The sequence below is a fragment of the Ascaphus truei genome, chromosome 1, assembly GCF_040206685.1.
Source record: "Ascaphus truei isolate aAscTru1 chromosome 1, aAscTru1.hap1, whole genome shotgun sequence".
Classification (NCBI taxonomy): domain Eukaryota; kingdom Metazoa; phylum Chordata; class Amphibia; order Anura; family Ascaphidae; genus Ascaphus; species Ascaphus truei.
Window position 1 is genome coordinate 127,460,802 of NC_134483.1, and position 12,727 is coordinate 127,473,528.

Sequence of the window (12,727 nt, forward strand, 5' to 3'; positions counted from 1 at the left end):
GTACTTGTGTAGTCCTGTTTCCCCTTAAACAAGATGGCTACTGGTGCTGCCCTCTAACCTGTTGGCTCGCAGAGGCCTAAGCCTCCGCCACGGGGAGCCTGGGGGAATATACTTATAACGTTGGTGCAGCGCCTCCATCGTTATAAGGGGGATCCCAACGTAGTGGCAGGAGCCCCTCACATGACCCAAACAATAAACACACACTGTAAAATAGAAGGCCTTTACTGGCACACATATATCTTAAACTCTAATATCTTATACTCTAATATCTTATACTCTATCAAACTAAAGGTACAACTACCCATGCACCTTGCAGAACTGTATCCCACCACCGTGTCCTGAGAATCCCAGTCCCTCAATGTCCCACAATGCCCACAGTGTGTGACCGCGCAGCCCACTAATTTGAATGGATTAGAGTTGGTGCACTTTCTGTAATGGTACCTGCCGGGCGCTCCAGCACCTGGGCGCGCCGACAAGGATCAGAAGGGATCCTCCACTGTGCATTCTCCTCTGCGTGGGGTGGTATCCCGCAGCAGGGTCCCACCGTGAGGATAGTCTCTGCTTCAGCCCAGTGGTCTGGTCCCAGACCACGGTGACAGGATCACACAGAGTAGCACTGTGTCCTTGATGTATAATAGCTAAGGGGCAAGGTTCTTATCTTAGGGCCTGTCCCTGTAGCTGCCACAAACTAATACTGGGAGTCAGGGCCTAGCTGGGGCCTACGGGATATCTGACCTAGTGCAGTGGGTCACAGACCCCTGCACACAAACCTCTTACTCCTATCTCACTCCAGCTCCAACTGACTCCTCCTCTTCCAGCCCGTGAAGATCTATCTCCTGTCTCAGGAAACTAGCTGCACTATTGGTTCGCTGGCATCACATGGTCCTGCCGCCCCATAGCACTATGGGGCGTGTAGTCCCTGCGGAACCTCTGTCTATGGGCCGCCGCCTGCGCGCTGTACACTGCGCATGCACAACCCTCATACTGGCCACTGCGACTCCTGCGCTCTTCGCGCCTGCGCAACCTGGCCCAAGATTGCGACGCCCTGCAGAGAGAGTCACCAGAGCTTTTGGCCACCCACACTAACCCCTGCAGCCTCAAAGGTAAGAGGGGTGAGGCGCAACAATGGGGGACTGAAAGGGGACCTGGCTACATCCTCCCCCCGGTGAAAACATCAACGTTCCCACTTGAAGGAGAGCGCCACACATTTTATATAATAAATATGCAGAGTATACTTGGTACAACTTATCACACAAACTCTAAACGATGTTATAAAGTTTGGTAAACATGTTAATAAGGAGGACAGCTTAGCTTTAGCCGATGGATGAGACTCATAGTGGGGTGCCCCAAATTGATTATAAGCCACTCTAGTGGGTGGACGCCTAACTCTTTGACTGCGATGAGTTTTGGTCTCAGTATCTGTAACTTTCTTAGATGAGAGATGTGCTGGGACTTGAGGTCCTGTCTCTCGGGTAACAGGTGAATCAGCCGGAACAAAGTCTCTGTTAGGCACAAAGCTGGAGCTGCTGGGGTTGAGAGGATGGCTTGTTGAAGCTACAATGAGGGTACCTGGAGCTCAGGCCCATTACCCGGTACTCCTTCGGGAGGTGCCCACCGGTCTCTGGTTTGGTTAGCAGCAGTTTCATTCCCAGATTCAGAATCGCTCTCCGTCATAGGGCTAAGAGTGTCCGTAGATTCTTTGGGCTCAGAGTTGTTTACTACAGTCTCTGGTTCTGAGCCTATATTGCCCACTTTTGGTATGGGCAATAAATGGTTGCGATGCCAAACCTTTACCCTGCCGTTGATATCACGTATAGATACACAGGGAGGCCTGGCATCTGGGACTCTACTTCAAAATATCCTTCTTTCCATCGGTCGGCCAACTTATGCTTGCCAGGAATCCCCAAGTTGCATTAGAGAACTGCGTCTCCAGGCTGCAAGTCTCGATAGCGAACTTTATGATCGTACCTCTGTTTGTTATTGGCATTTAACTGGGCCGTGGCCCTTTCGGCTATCTGGTAAGCACGGTGCAGACTATCTTGTAGTTGTTTCACATAGCAGTAGTGCGCCACATTGGGTACCCCATCGGTAGATACCCGGAGGCGGATGTCTACTGGCTTCTCTGCCGAACATCATAAAGTAAGGAGTATACCCCGTCGATTCATGCGAGTACAATTATATGCGTGCACCAGTGTCTCGACGTGCTTACTCCATTCTCCCTTTTGTGATCGCTTTAGTGTGCCTAACATATCCAATAAGGTTCTATTGAATCTTTCAGGAAGAGCGTCCCCTTCAGGGTGATAAGGAGTAGTCCTGGACTTTTGGATGTTTAGTAGCTTGAGAAGTTCCTTGATTAGCTTGCTCTCAAAGTCTCTTCCCTGGTCAGAGTGCATTCGGGTTGGCAGACCGAAAATACTTCTCTCACAGTACCTTGGCTACTGTGATAGCTTTCTGATCTTTAGGTGGAAAGGCTTGGAAGTATCAGGTGTAATGATCGGTCACTACCAGCACAAAAGTCCATGCATACTAGATCCAGGGGGCCAGATCTTTTTAGATGGCCCATTGGGGCTGCATGAGTGGGCAGTGTCTTTCTCTGCAGATACCGCAAACATCTTCGGCAATGCTGCTCCACAGATTCCCTCATTCTGGGCCAAAGAATCGGTCCCGTACTAAACCGAAGGTTTTGTCTATCCCCAAATGTCCATGGTCATTGTGTAGGAATCTTAGGAGATGGTACTGCATACTTCGGGGCAGAAACAGCTGTAGTCTGTTCAGGTGATTGTGATAGGGGACGACCCGATAAAGGAAATCATGATCAATCTCAAACTTGGCCCACTCCCTCATCAGAATGTCAACAGTATTAGCGGGGGCCCGCTTTACTAAGGAGGGATTATTCTGATGTAATGCCTCACGGACAACGTTAGCCATAGGATTATTTATCTGCGCCGTCACTATCTCCTTCCATGTTAGGAGAGTGTTGGGAAGGATTTCCAATCCATTCGGGCTACAGTAAGCGGCGGGGAGAGCCTGCAGCCGGCATCCCAGGGAGTCAGACACTCTTTCGTCTTCAGTGGCCGCGGTGGAACACATTGCTTTCATTCCTGGTCCAGGGATTTCGTCTCAGGGGCCATCATTTGATGTCCGGCTCAGCCCCGGTCTTCTCGATAGAGCATCTGCTCCGATGTTTAGAGGTCCGGGCTTGTATTTCAGGGTGAACTGATACTTGGATAGGGTGGCCAACCACCTATGGCCTGTGGCATCCAATTTGGCTGTCGTTAGGATATATGTCAATGGATTGTTGTCTGTTCTCTCTTCAAAGGATACCCCGCATAAGTAGCCCATTTTTCCACGACGGCCCATTTGAGGGCAAGAAATTCCAGTTTGTGAACCGGATAGTTCTTCTCACTAGAGGTCAAACTTCGGCTCACATATGCCACTGGTCGCAAGTCAAAGATGCCATCAGTTTTTGCGCTGTGACGTCAGCATGTTGGTCTCGGTACATCTTTACGATGGTGGATGCAGGGGGCTGCGTTTCACGTTTCACCGTGTCTAGACAGGACCATTCCTCGAGGACCTGTAAGGTGTAGTCCCTCCAGGCGTCGAAGGTCTCTTCACCAGCAGGTGGAGGTTTGGCACCTGAAAAGAGTTTCAACTCGCAATATGGTTGTGGCGGAGGAGGTTCACTCTTGGGGCTCCCAGTCGCTGTATGGCCTGGGCCAACATTTGTATGTCACCCGCCCGACGGGACTAGGGCTGCCTATACTGGAACTGCAGTTAGAGCAGATATGATACTAGCTTCATCTCCGCAAAGGCTCTCTGGGGGCGAGGAGGACAGTCTCATAGCAACCTCCTGTAAATCCGTGCCAGGGCTATGGGGTTCCAACTTTACCATAATTTCGGGGTAGATAATGAGACACCCTTGACTGAGCGCTCCGGGGAGCCATAATTTGGACCGAAAGGGGACATGGCTACACTTGTAAGGGGAGGCTTTTTGTGGCCTGCCGCCAAGGGATTCTGATGTTCACCGACACCCTCAATCCTCTGTTAATTGCAGTCTTCCTCTGTAAGTATTTCTTCTTTAATCTTCTGTCTTCTACTTTTCTTCTTCCTTCAGCCACTGCTACAACTTCCGGTCTTCTGTGAGAGCCCTGGCCTTTTATAGGGACTCGGGCTGTCGTAGAAGACCTGTTATGTTTATAGTAACAATGAGATTGTTTGCTGTAACATGTGATTGCTGCTATTATGTCATCATGGATTTTGCCCACCAGGAAAACATTTTATTTGTTATGGTTTGGCATCTTCCCTTTTTGGAGGCTTGGCCCATTGCCCTGAATATGGGGCAATGGGCCAATGGGCCTTACTAGAATAGGGTAAGTCCGATATTTTTTGGAAGGTACCGATTGAGTGCCATTGTGGTTACATAGGCTCTCCTTATATTTATGTATAGCAAGATTGATATAGTGCTATTATCCATTATTCATTTATAAAGCACCCTTATAATATTATACATTATGTAGTAAAACAATGCTGGTGTTACATATGGAACATCTTATGGGATGAGCTTAAAGTAATTGTTAAGATGTCTTTGTGGTGGGCAGGGGTGGGAACATTATAGTCAGGCTATGGGTCAGGTGCATTCAGAGCTTGCTTGGTTGGTGTGCAAGGGTTGGGGTCAGGTCTCTGGATTTAGTCTCGTTGGTGGCATGGTGTTGACCCTGACAGTGGGGACAATGAAGGTGATTGGATCGGTAAGGTGGGTGACTTTGGAGGGTTTGGGAGAGATTTTAGGAAGGTTTAGGAAGGGGTGAGGGTAGGGGAGATCATGTGAATTGGGGATATATATTTATATTTCAAGGGTTAGAGATAGCACTCCTTAGAAGTACATATTCATTTATAGTGTATTAGTGAGTGCACGCATTATAGATAATAATATAAAGATATACAGTACTTCACCCAGAACCAAGCCACGGAGAAGAAGACACCGCACATACAGGTAAGTGATACCCCCCCCCAACCCCAGATTGTATTAAGGAACAAGAAATGCAATGTTTCATTTCTACTAAGGTACCTTCCTCAGGGCTGTGCCACTGGGTGCTCATTTGTATCTCATTTCCCAGAATCCCTTGCTGCCGTAGAAGCGCTGTATGCTAGGAGATAATGGTAAAAATCAGGGTTGTAGACCTGTTTGAGACATGTGAATGTGCTCAGAAGTAATAGTTTCATTTGCTGTAAGGCAATATAGGAAGCCAAAATGGGCCACTTCAGCCCGTATTAACTTTAATGGACTTCTGTTGACATGCGTTGAGATGTTCCACACCTCTTTTGCATATCATTAACAGTAATGACTGTTAAAGTTAACAGCAGGTCATCTTAGCAATAAAGCAGGCCTTAATGGTAATTTTGGGAGTTCTGCCAATTTTGTTGGCACTTAATGAAGTGCTGAGTGAAATGAGTGCCTTGTTAAGGACTTACCAGACCTCTATTGATCTGAGCCAAAGATAACTGTTGGGGTCACCCAATTGGAAGCTGCAACGTCATCTCATCATGATCTCACTGCTTTCTATTAGTCACCTGAGTGATGCTGACCACTGAGACCATATAGTTTTCCCAGGAACTGGTAGGTCCTCATTCACATCAGAAGTTCCAAGGCAAAAAAGTTTGTTGTGTGTTTAATTTTTCATTATTTGTGTCAAGGTATCTCCCACTTCATGACTGCACATGGCATTGTCTGGTTCCAGAGTGCGATTTTTAACATAGTTCACTTTTTATGGCCATCCTGTAGATGGGTGCCCTGCCAACATCTGGGACTTTCAAGCCTAATATATTAGGGTGTAGAAGAATACATTTAACTTGTGACCCTGCACACAGCATATCAGCACCACACAGATACAGTGATCCCTATTAGAAGTGTTATATAACATTGCTTCATTGTATATACAATGTATAGAGGAGAAACAACAGCTCCCACAAGCCTCTGTTTAAGTATATGCTTAGCGATATAAAACGAAAAATGGATAAGTGCTGCACATCAAATAAATCAAACTAATAAATGAAATAGATACAGTTACCGGTGCTCCCAACAATGAACGAAAGGCTGCATCCAATCCCAGGTTCAAGATGAAAGGTGGAAGACAGGGCACACGGATTTGAAAATAACAAAGTATTTATTTAAAATATCAAGATTTTGACCGCAATGGTCTTTGTCAAGTGGCTTAATGACCAAATTCCAAATAATGGAATTTGGTCATTAATGTGGTCATTTATGTAACTGTATTTGTAACCATGAATTATTTGTCATATTAACTATGTCCAGGACATACTTGAAAACGAGAGGCAACTCTCAATATATTACTTCCTGGTAAAACATTTTATAAATAAATAATAAATAAATTGTCTGTGCTATTGTAAGGTTCGGGGAGCCACACCGCCCTTGAAGCGCTCCCCGCTCACCCGCTCCTGTGGTTGTCACTCTCCCGACGCCCACTTCTGCCGTGAGTCCCTGTCTTGCCTTGCTGCTTCTTCCTGTGTACCGACCCGGCTTTCCACGACCATCTGCTCTTTTCCAAACCTGACCTCAGCATCCGGACAAATGACCATTCTGCTCTCTCCTACCCTGACCTCGGCAAACGGACCACGACGACTCTACTCTCTCGAATCCCGGACCCGGCTAATAGTACCTGCAACGTTCCGTACCTCTCCTCCTCTGACCCCGGCAAGTATAACAATGAACCGTACCTCTCCAACCCGACACGGCTATTCCGACTTACTCTACACTCCAGGCGCGCCCCCGTGGTTGTGGGTGGCGTAATATCCCACCTCAAAACCTTGGTCCCGCCTTGTTTGTGGTGAGCACAGAGTGACAGCTATACAGTGTATAAGAAAAGTTGTTTTATCAACTATTCCAATTTCAAAACTACGCCTAGACTGTCCTCTTAGAGCACAAACAACCTCATATGCAGGGATAAAATAATCTTTTAAGATTATTAAATAAAAAAACTGACCTTAAAGAAAGTAGAGCACTTTAGCGGTTTAGGTTACAAATGGTCTCGAGAGGAAAGTATGCTATGCCTTTTTGCAGATAACACACATATCTGCAACAGGCTTGACACTCCATGGGGGTACACAACATGATTAATATTGCCTGGGAATATTGCCTGGGAATCCTAAGAGCTTCCGGGAAATTCCTAGGAGCCCCTCTTGAGAAACATTGACTAGTAGAGAGGGTAGAAGGGAGGGAAGGGATTTGAAACTTTAAAATACATAAATGGTTTTAACAAAGTACAGGAGGAAAGCATATTTCAGATGTAACCCTCCTTGCCTGGCTCTAAGGAAGTTTACATCAGTCGGACTATATACATGGCATTTTTCACTCTCTCATACCTGTTCAGGGTTCTGGGTATTGGGTCGGTGATGGCTGGGCGTGGATATGCCGATGGAATAATGATGGGTGCCAGGATCTTTTATATTACAAACAAGATCTTTATTCGCATCTGTTTACAATGTTTGCCATACAGAAGACAGGCTTCACTTCGGACAATAACTGGTGGCACACATTATGGTTATTCTGTGCTTTTCCCCTGGTAGCTTTCACTCCTACCCTGGGTAGGTATTTATGCATTCTTCGTCTATACATATCAGATCGGGAGTTTACTAAGAACCTTCCAGTGGGGCCGTTCCGATTAGGCTCCGGAGAACTCCTACTGAACAATTGCTTACTCCTCTTCCTGCATGAGAACTATCTTTGGCCATTACTATGGGCACTAACTAAATAGAGCATGTCCCTTAACTAAAAACAATAAATGGTGACAGGACATCCTTAATACCCATAACTATACACTTAAACATATATCGATGACTCACAGTGAGGCCCTCTAAATGAAACTCCAAGGAACCTATTTCTAGAACATTGGGTGGAGCTATATATACCCGTCTAACTCTCTGGTCACAAAACATCCTACATCACATAGTGGGGAAGGGCAATACCAGAGTGATCTCAACGGGTTAACTCATAAGGCTATTGACCCCTGGCACTAATTATTAGTCCCCAGAGGGGGGGGGGGGACAACATAGAGAGAAGAGAAGTGCCAGACCAAAAGCTTCAGAGCAGCCAGCTAAGGGGAAATGTGAGGAAGTACTTGACAGAAAGGGCGGTCGATTTGTGGAATAGCCTTCCAATAGATGTGGTAGGGGCTAACACAGTTAGGGAATTCAAACATGTTTGGAATAGACATAAGGATATGCTAAATATGAAAGAAAGCCAAGTACCGTATAGGGTCTGAAATTTTACAGCAGATAGGAAAATGGGCAGACAAGGTGGGCCAAGTGGTTCTGATCTGCCGTCAAATTCTACAGTATGTTTAGGTTTCAAGGCTACAGCAAAAAGTTGTTTCTGCCATCTCTCCCAGAGCTCTGAGCTTTTATCAAGAATAGAAACATACAGTATAAGTAGAATATATACTTTATAGATATCTTCATTACAGAAAACTATAATATAAGCAGATAACTTTCTTTGTATTACTCATTCTAACCTGTAGGAGAATGAAATCATCTTCTAGACTTGAACCTAACCTCTTCTAAAATGATGGCACGAAGCCCATTGTCATTGTGGAGATGAGCAATACCCAAGTGACATTCTGGGAAGATGATTAGTCTGGGTGTGTTATACTATCGGACATGTGCAGTTTTGAGCATGTGTTTTCTATGTGACATACTGAATACTGGAATACAATGTGGGCATCTCTCGGTCTGGTTGTGCAGTATATGTGGAGCTAGCTAGGAGAGGAGAAAAGTAATGGCAATATGTACACTGTATTCACTGCAACATATTTATCGGGACAAGAACATCTATCAGACTCTGGATACTTTTAAAAAGTCTTAACCATTACTGATAGAAATTATATTCAATACTATTTGTATGCTGGCTAACAGTATGATTCTTCCTCAATATAGGTAAGATTTGCATTCACATCACTTACGCTATAAAATAAAGGAAAAGCTAGAAATGTTAAAGAACTTTTTTTTTATTCAGGATAATATATTTAACACATTACTACAGTACATTCATTTAACGTGGCCATATATGGGACTTTACCTTTAAAGACTTTTTAACAGTTTAGCAAATTTAGTCCAGAACGTTTGTAGCACCAATTAACAAAGAACACGCTATGGTCCCTATTTATTAAGCAGTACAGAGCTATAAGGCATCTTATAGCTCATTCACATGAATAGATCAAAAGGGTACTTTTCAGATTAGTACTACTGTACTTAGTAAATATGCACTCTAGTCTATCATACAGATGTAGCCAACATTATTGCACCCATTTTTATGCGGTAGGGCACCCACTTTTACAACTTGCGGCTCCACTGCATTGAATTGGTACAATAATGCGTTAAAAGTATTGCATGTGAATGAGTTTGGGAGCTTAGATGGAGGACGCAGAGAGCCCAGGGATCTATACAGTGGCCATCCGGACACTTCCCTTCCCCTTTCACTCCCCACCTCCCCACCTCCCCACCTCCCCACCTCCACCCCCCTGTTTTTTGTTCTGTTTTACTTGTATTAATAGTGCTGTGTTAACACTATTTACATAAGGGATTGAAAGATGATTATGAATTATGTCTTTCCTGTGCAAAAAAAAAAATGTAAGTTATAAAAAAAAAAAGAAAAAGTATTGTATGTTAGCATGCAATAATGGGTGCATTAATGTTGGCTGCATCTAGACATATTGCTGGATCTCCCCGAGCTGCAATGATCAGCGCTTTAACTATAAAACTATCTTTAGCAATATTTAAGAGACCCAGAAAATATTATTTGACATCAATCCTTTTACAACATTTCCTAGGTTATTACAGTCACTGGAGCCTTATAGTGCGACATTCTGTGACATTCAGCGCTATCACTGCCATTGAATGCTATGGAAAATCTGTGATATTCTGCGTCATAATGTGATATACTGAGTTATGAGCGAGCACAATAACATTGTCTACATCTGTAAATGCCACATTGGCAAAAAGAAAAAATGGCACAACTTTGAAATGACGATTCTTTAATGAATACTCAGTCGCCTATTTGGAATGCTGTGATGCCGCTTCTTCATGTCAGCAAAGACTCTAGGCTCTATTCAAGTGAGTAAAATATTGTCTAGTTCTACTGTAGTACCACATTTTTCTCAAGGAACCCCTGGTAACGTCCCAGCAGAATTCGAGGACTCCACGGAACACAGGTTGAAAATCACGGTCTTAAATTGCTGTTGCCATACAGTATATTGGAAAAAGAAAATGTGCATCAGAAAGGGGGTAAAAAGGTTAGCAATGTATCTGAGTCTCTATCATGAATACAGAGAGTTGGCCACTTGGATGACACAGGCAATTTCTTCAATCAACTGAAATATTTCCAAATTAATAAGTTACATTTAACAAAATAGTATTTTTTTAAATACTATATTATGTTTTATTTAAAGTAATTTTTCGTTACAATGTCTGAGGATTGTTTGCACTGTCAGTGCCCGTTTTAAAATGTAATCTTTGGTAACTTGTTCTTGAAAATAACTGACCATTTACTATATACAGGCATACCCCGCATTAACGTACGCAATGGGACCGGAGCATGTATGTAAAGCGAAAATGTACTTAAAGTGAAGCACTCCCTTTTTTCCACTTATCGATACATGTACTGTACGGCAAACGTAATATACGTGCATAACTGATGTAAATAACACATTTGTAACAGGCTCTATAGTCTCCCCGCTTGCGCGCAGCTTTGGTACAGGTAGGGAGCCGGTATTGCTGTTCAGGACGTGCTGACAGGCGCATGCGTGAGCCGCCGTTTGACTATTGGGCGATATGTCCTTACTCGCGAGTGTACTTAAAGTGAGTGTCCTTAAAGCGGGGTATGCCTGTATATCAGTAATGTAACAATCTTATGGGGCTAAACTCATTTGCAGGGCACACTTCTACATACACTTTGTAGGAAAGCTGTAACCATTTGTCTTAGCAGTCAATTAGACTGTAAGCTCCTCGGGGCAGGGACTCCTCTTCCTTAAAGCTGCAGTTCAGTCTTTTTTTTATTTATTTATTTATTTTTTTACTTCAATAGTTTTATGTGTGCAATCTCTAATTACCTAAAGAACTGTATAGCTGCAGGTCAATTCGTTCTCCATGTATTGATAGGTCGAAATTTGGTGACATAATTAGTGAAGGGATCTGTTTATATTCTGCTTTTCTGTCAGTGGAAGCTCATGAATATTCATGAGCATTCCTGCACTGACGTGCTAGAGGGAGGGCAGGGCTGACAAAGGGGTGTGCCAGGGCTTGTGACAGGACATGAAGGGGCAGTGCCATAGCAAATGGCTGTTAAAATAGAATACAAGAAAATTGGTCTTTCAAGGTTGTTTTTTTAAAAACAGAAAATGCTAAAAGTATTTTTTCTTACTACAGAACTGATTTATTAAAAAAAACACACATGCAGGATATTGACTGAACTGCAGCTTTAATGTTACTTTTCTGTCTAAAGCACTTATTCCCATGATCTGTAATTTATATTATCTGTTATTTATTAGATTACCATGTGTATTACTACTGTGAAGCGCTATGTACATTAATGGCGCTATATAAATAAATACATACAATACAATACAATAATAGGCTGGTGCTCATAAAGGATGTATATTGAATAACTTAATACATAATATTGAATAAGAACTCGGTACCTTTAATGCAGCAATGCCCACAATTAAATATTTCATATAACTTGTGTGTATATATGCACATGGAGAAAGCACACCTAGAGAGTGTAAGATAAAGCCAAAATTGGCAAGGGCACATGTTATATAAGGCAGGGGTACGCAAACTGGGGGGCGTAGGGAGGCGTGAGATTTTCTGGGGGGGTAGAGGGGCACAGCGGTAACAAAGGCCCTGCGCTCTTCCAGAAAGCATTTCAATTAAATACAGGGGGACCGTGCAAGGCCTCTGTCTTGTCTCCGGCGGCTTCAGACAACGCATCGCCATGGCAATGCAGCGTCAAATGACGCTGTGGGGTCACGTGATGTCATGTTACCATGGCAACGCAACGTCATTTGACGCCGGAGACGAGGTAAAGGGGGGGGGGAGGACACGAGAAAGGGGGAACGGAAAAATTTGCGCACCCCGGATATAAGGCATTGTAGAAAATATAGTCCACCAGATTCCAAGGAGCTAGGAAGAAGACACAGCACACAGGTTGCAAAGTGCAAAAATAGAATCCAACGTTTCGGGGTCACTCAGTACATATACATATATATATTATATATTTTCTTCCTGAAATGGGCTGTATATGAAAAGCAGTGCGTTCTACATCATCATTGATATTTGCACTTTCTTCTGCTAAAGGGGGAAGCTGTTTGTAGCCAGTGAGATCACTTTCATGCCAAAGCAACTGCTGATCATCATTTTTATTTCAGGTGTTAACTTTAAAAGGGTGTATATACCCTGCTTACAACAGAAAAGGAAACTACTGCATTGCATAACGATGCTGCTTATCAATATACAATAAACACAACCCCACAGCTCCTTCTTAGAGCAAGCAGAAGTGAAAGGAGCCATCATCTGCGTAGCATCACTGTGGTCATATAGGGTTTACCCAACCATTGCCCTGTAACCCACATTGGAAAAACTTCAATATTACAGATGCATCCAGCCTTATCGTTCAAAATGGCCATGACCGTGCCAATCGCGGCTCAGAAGGATTAAC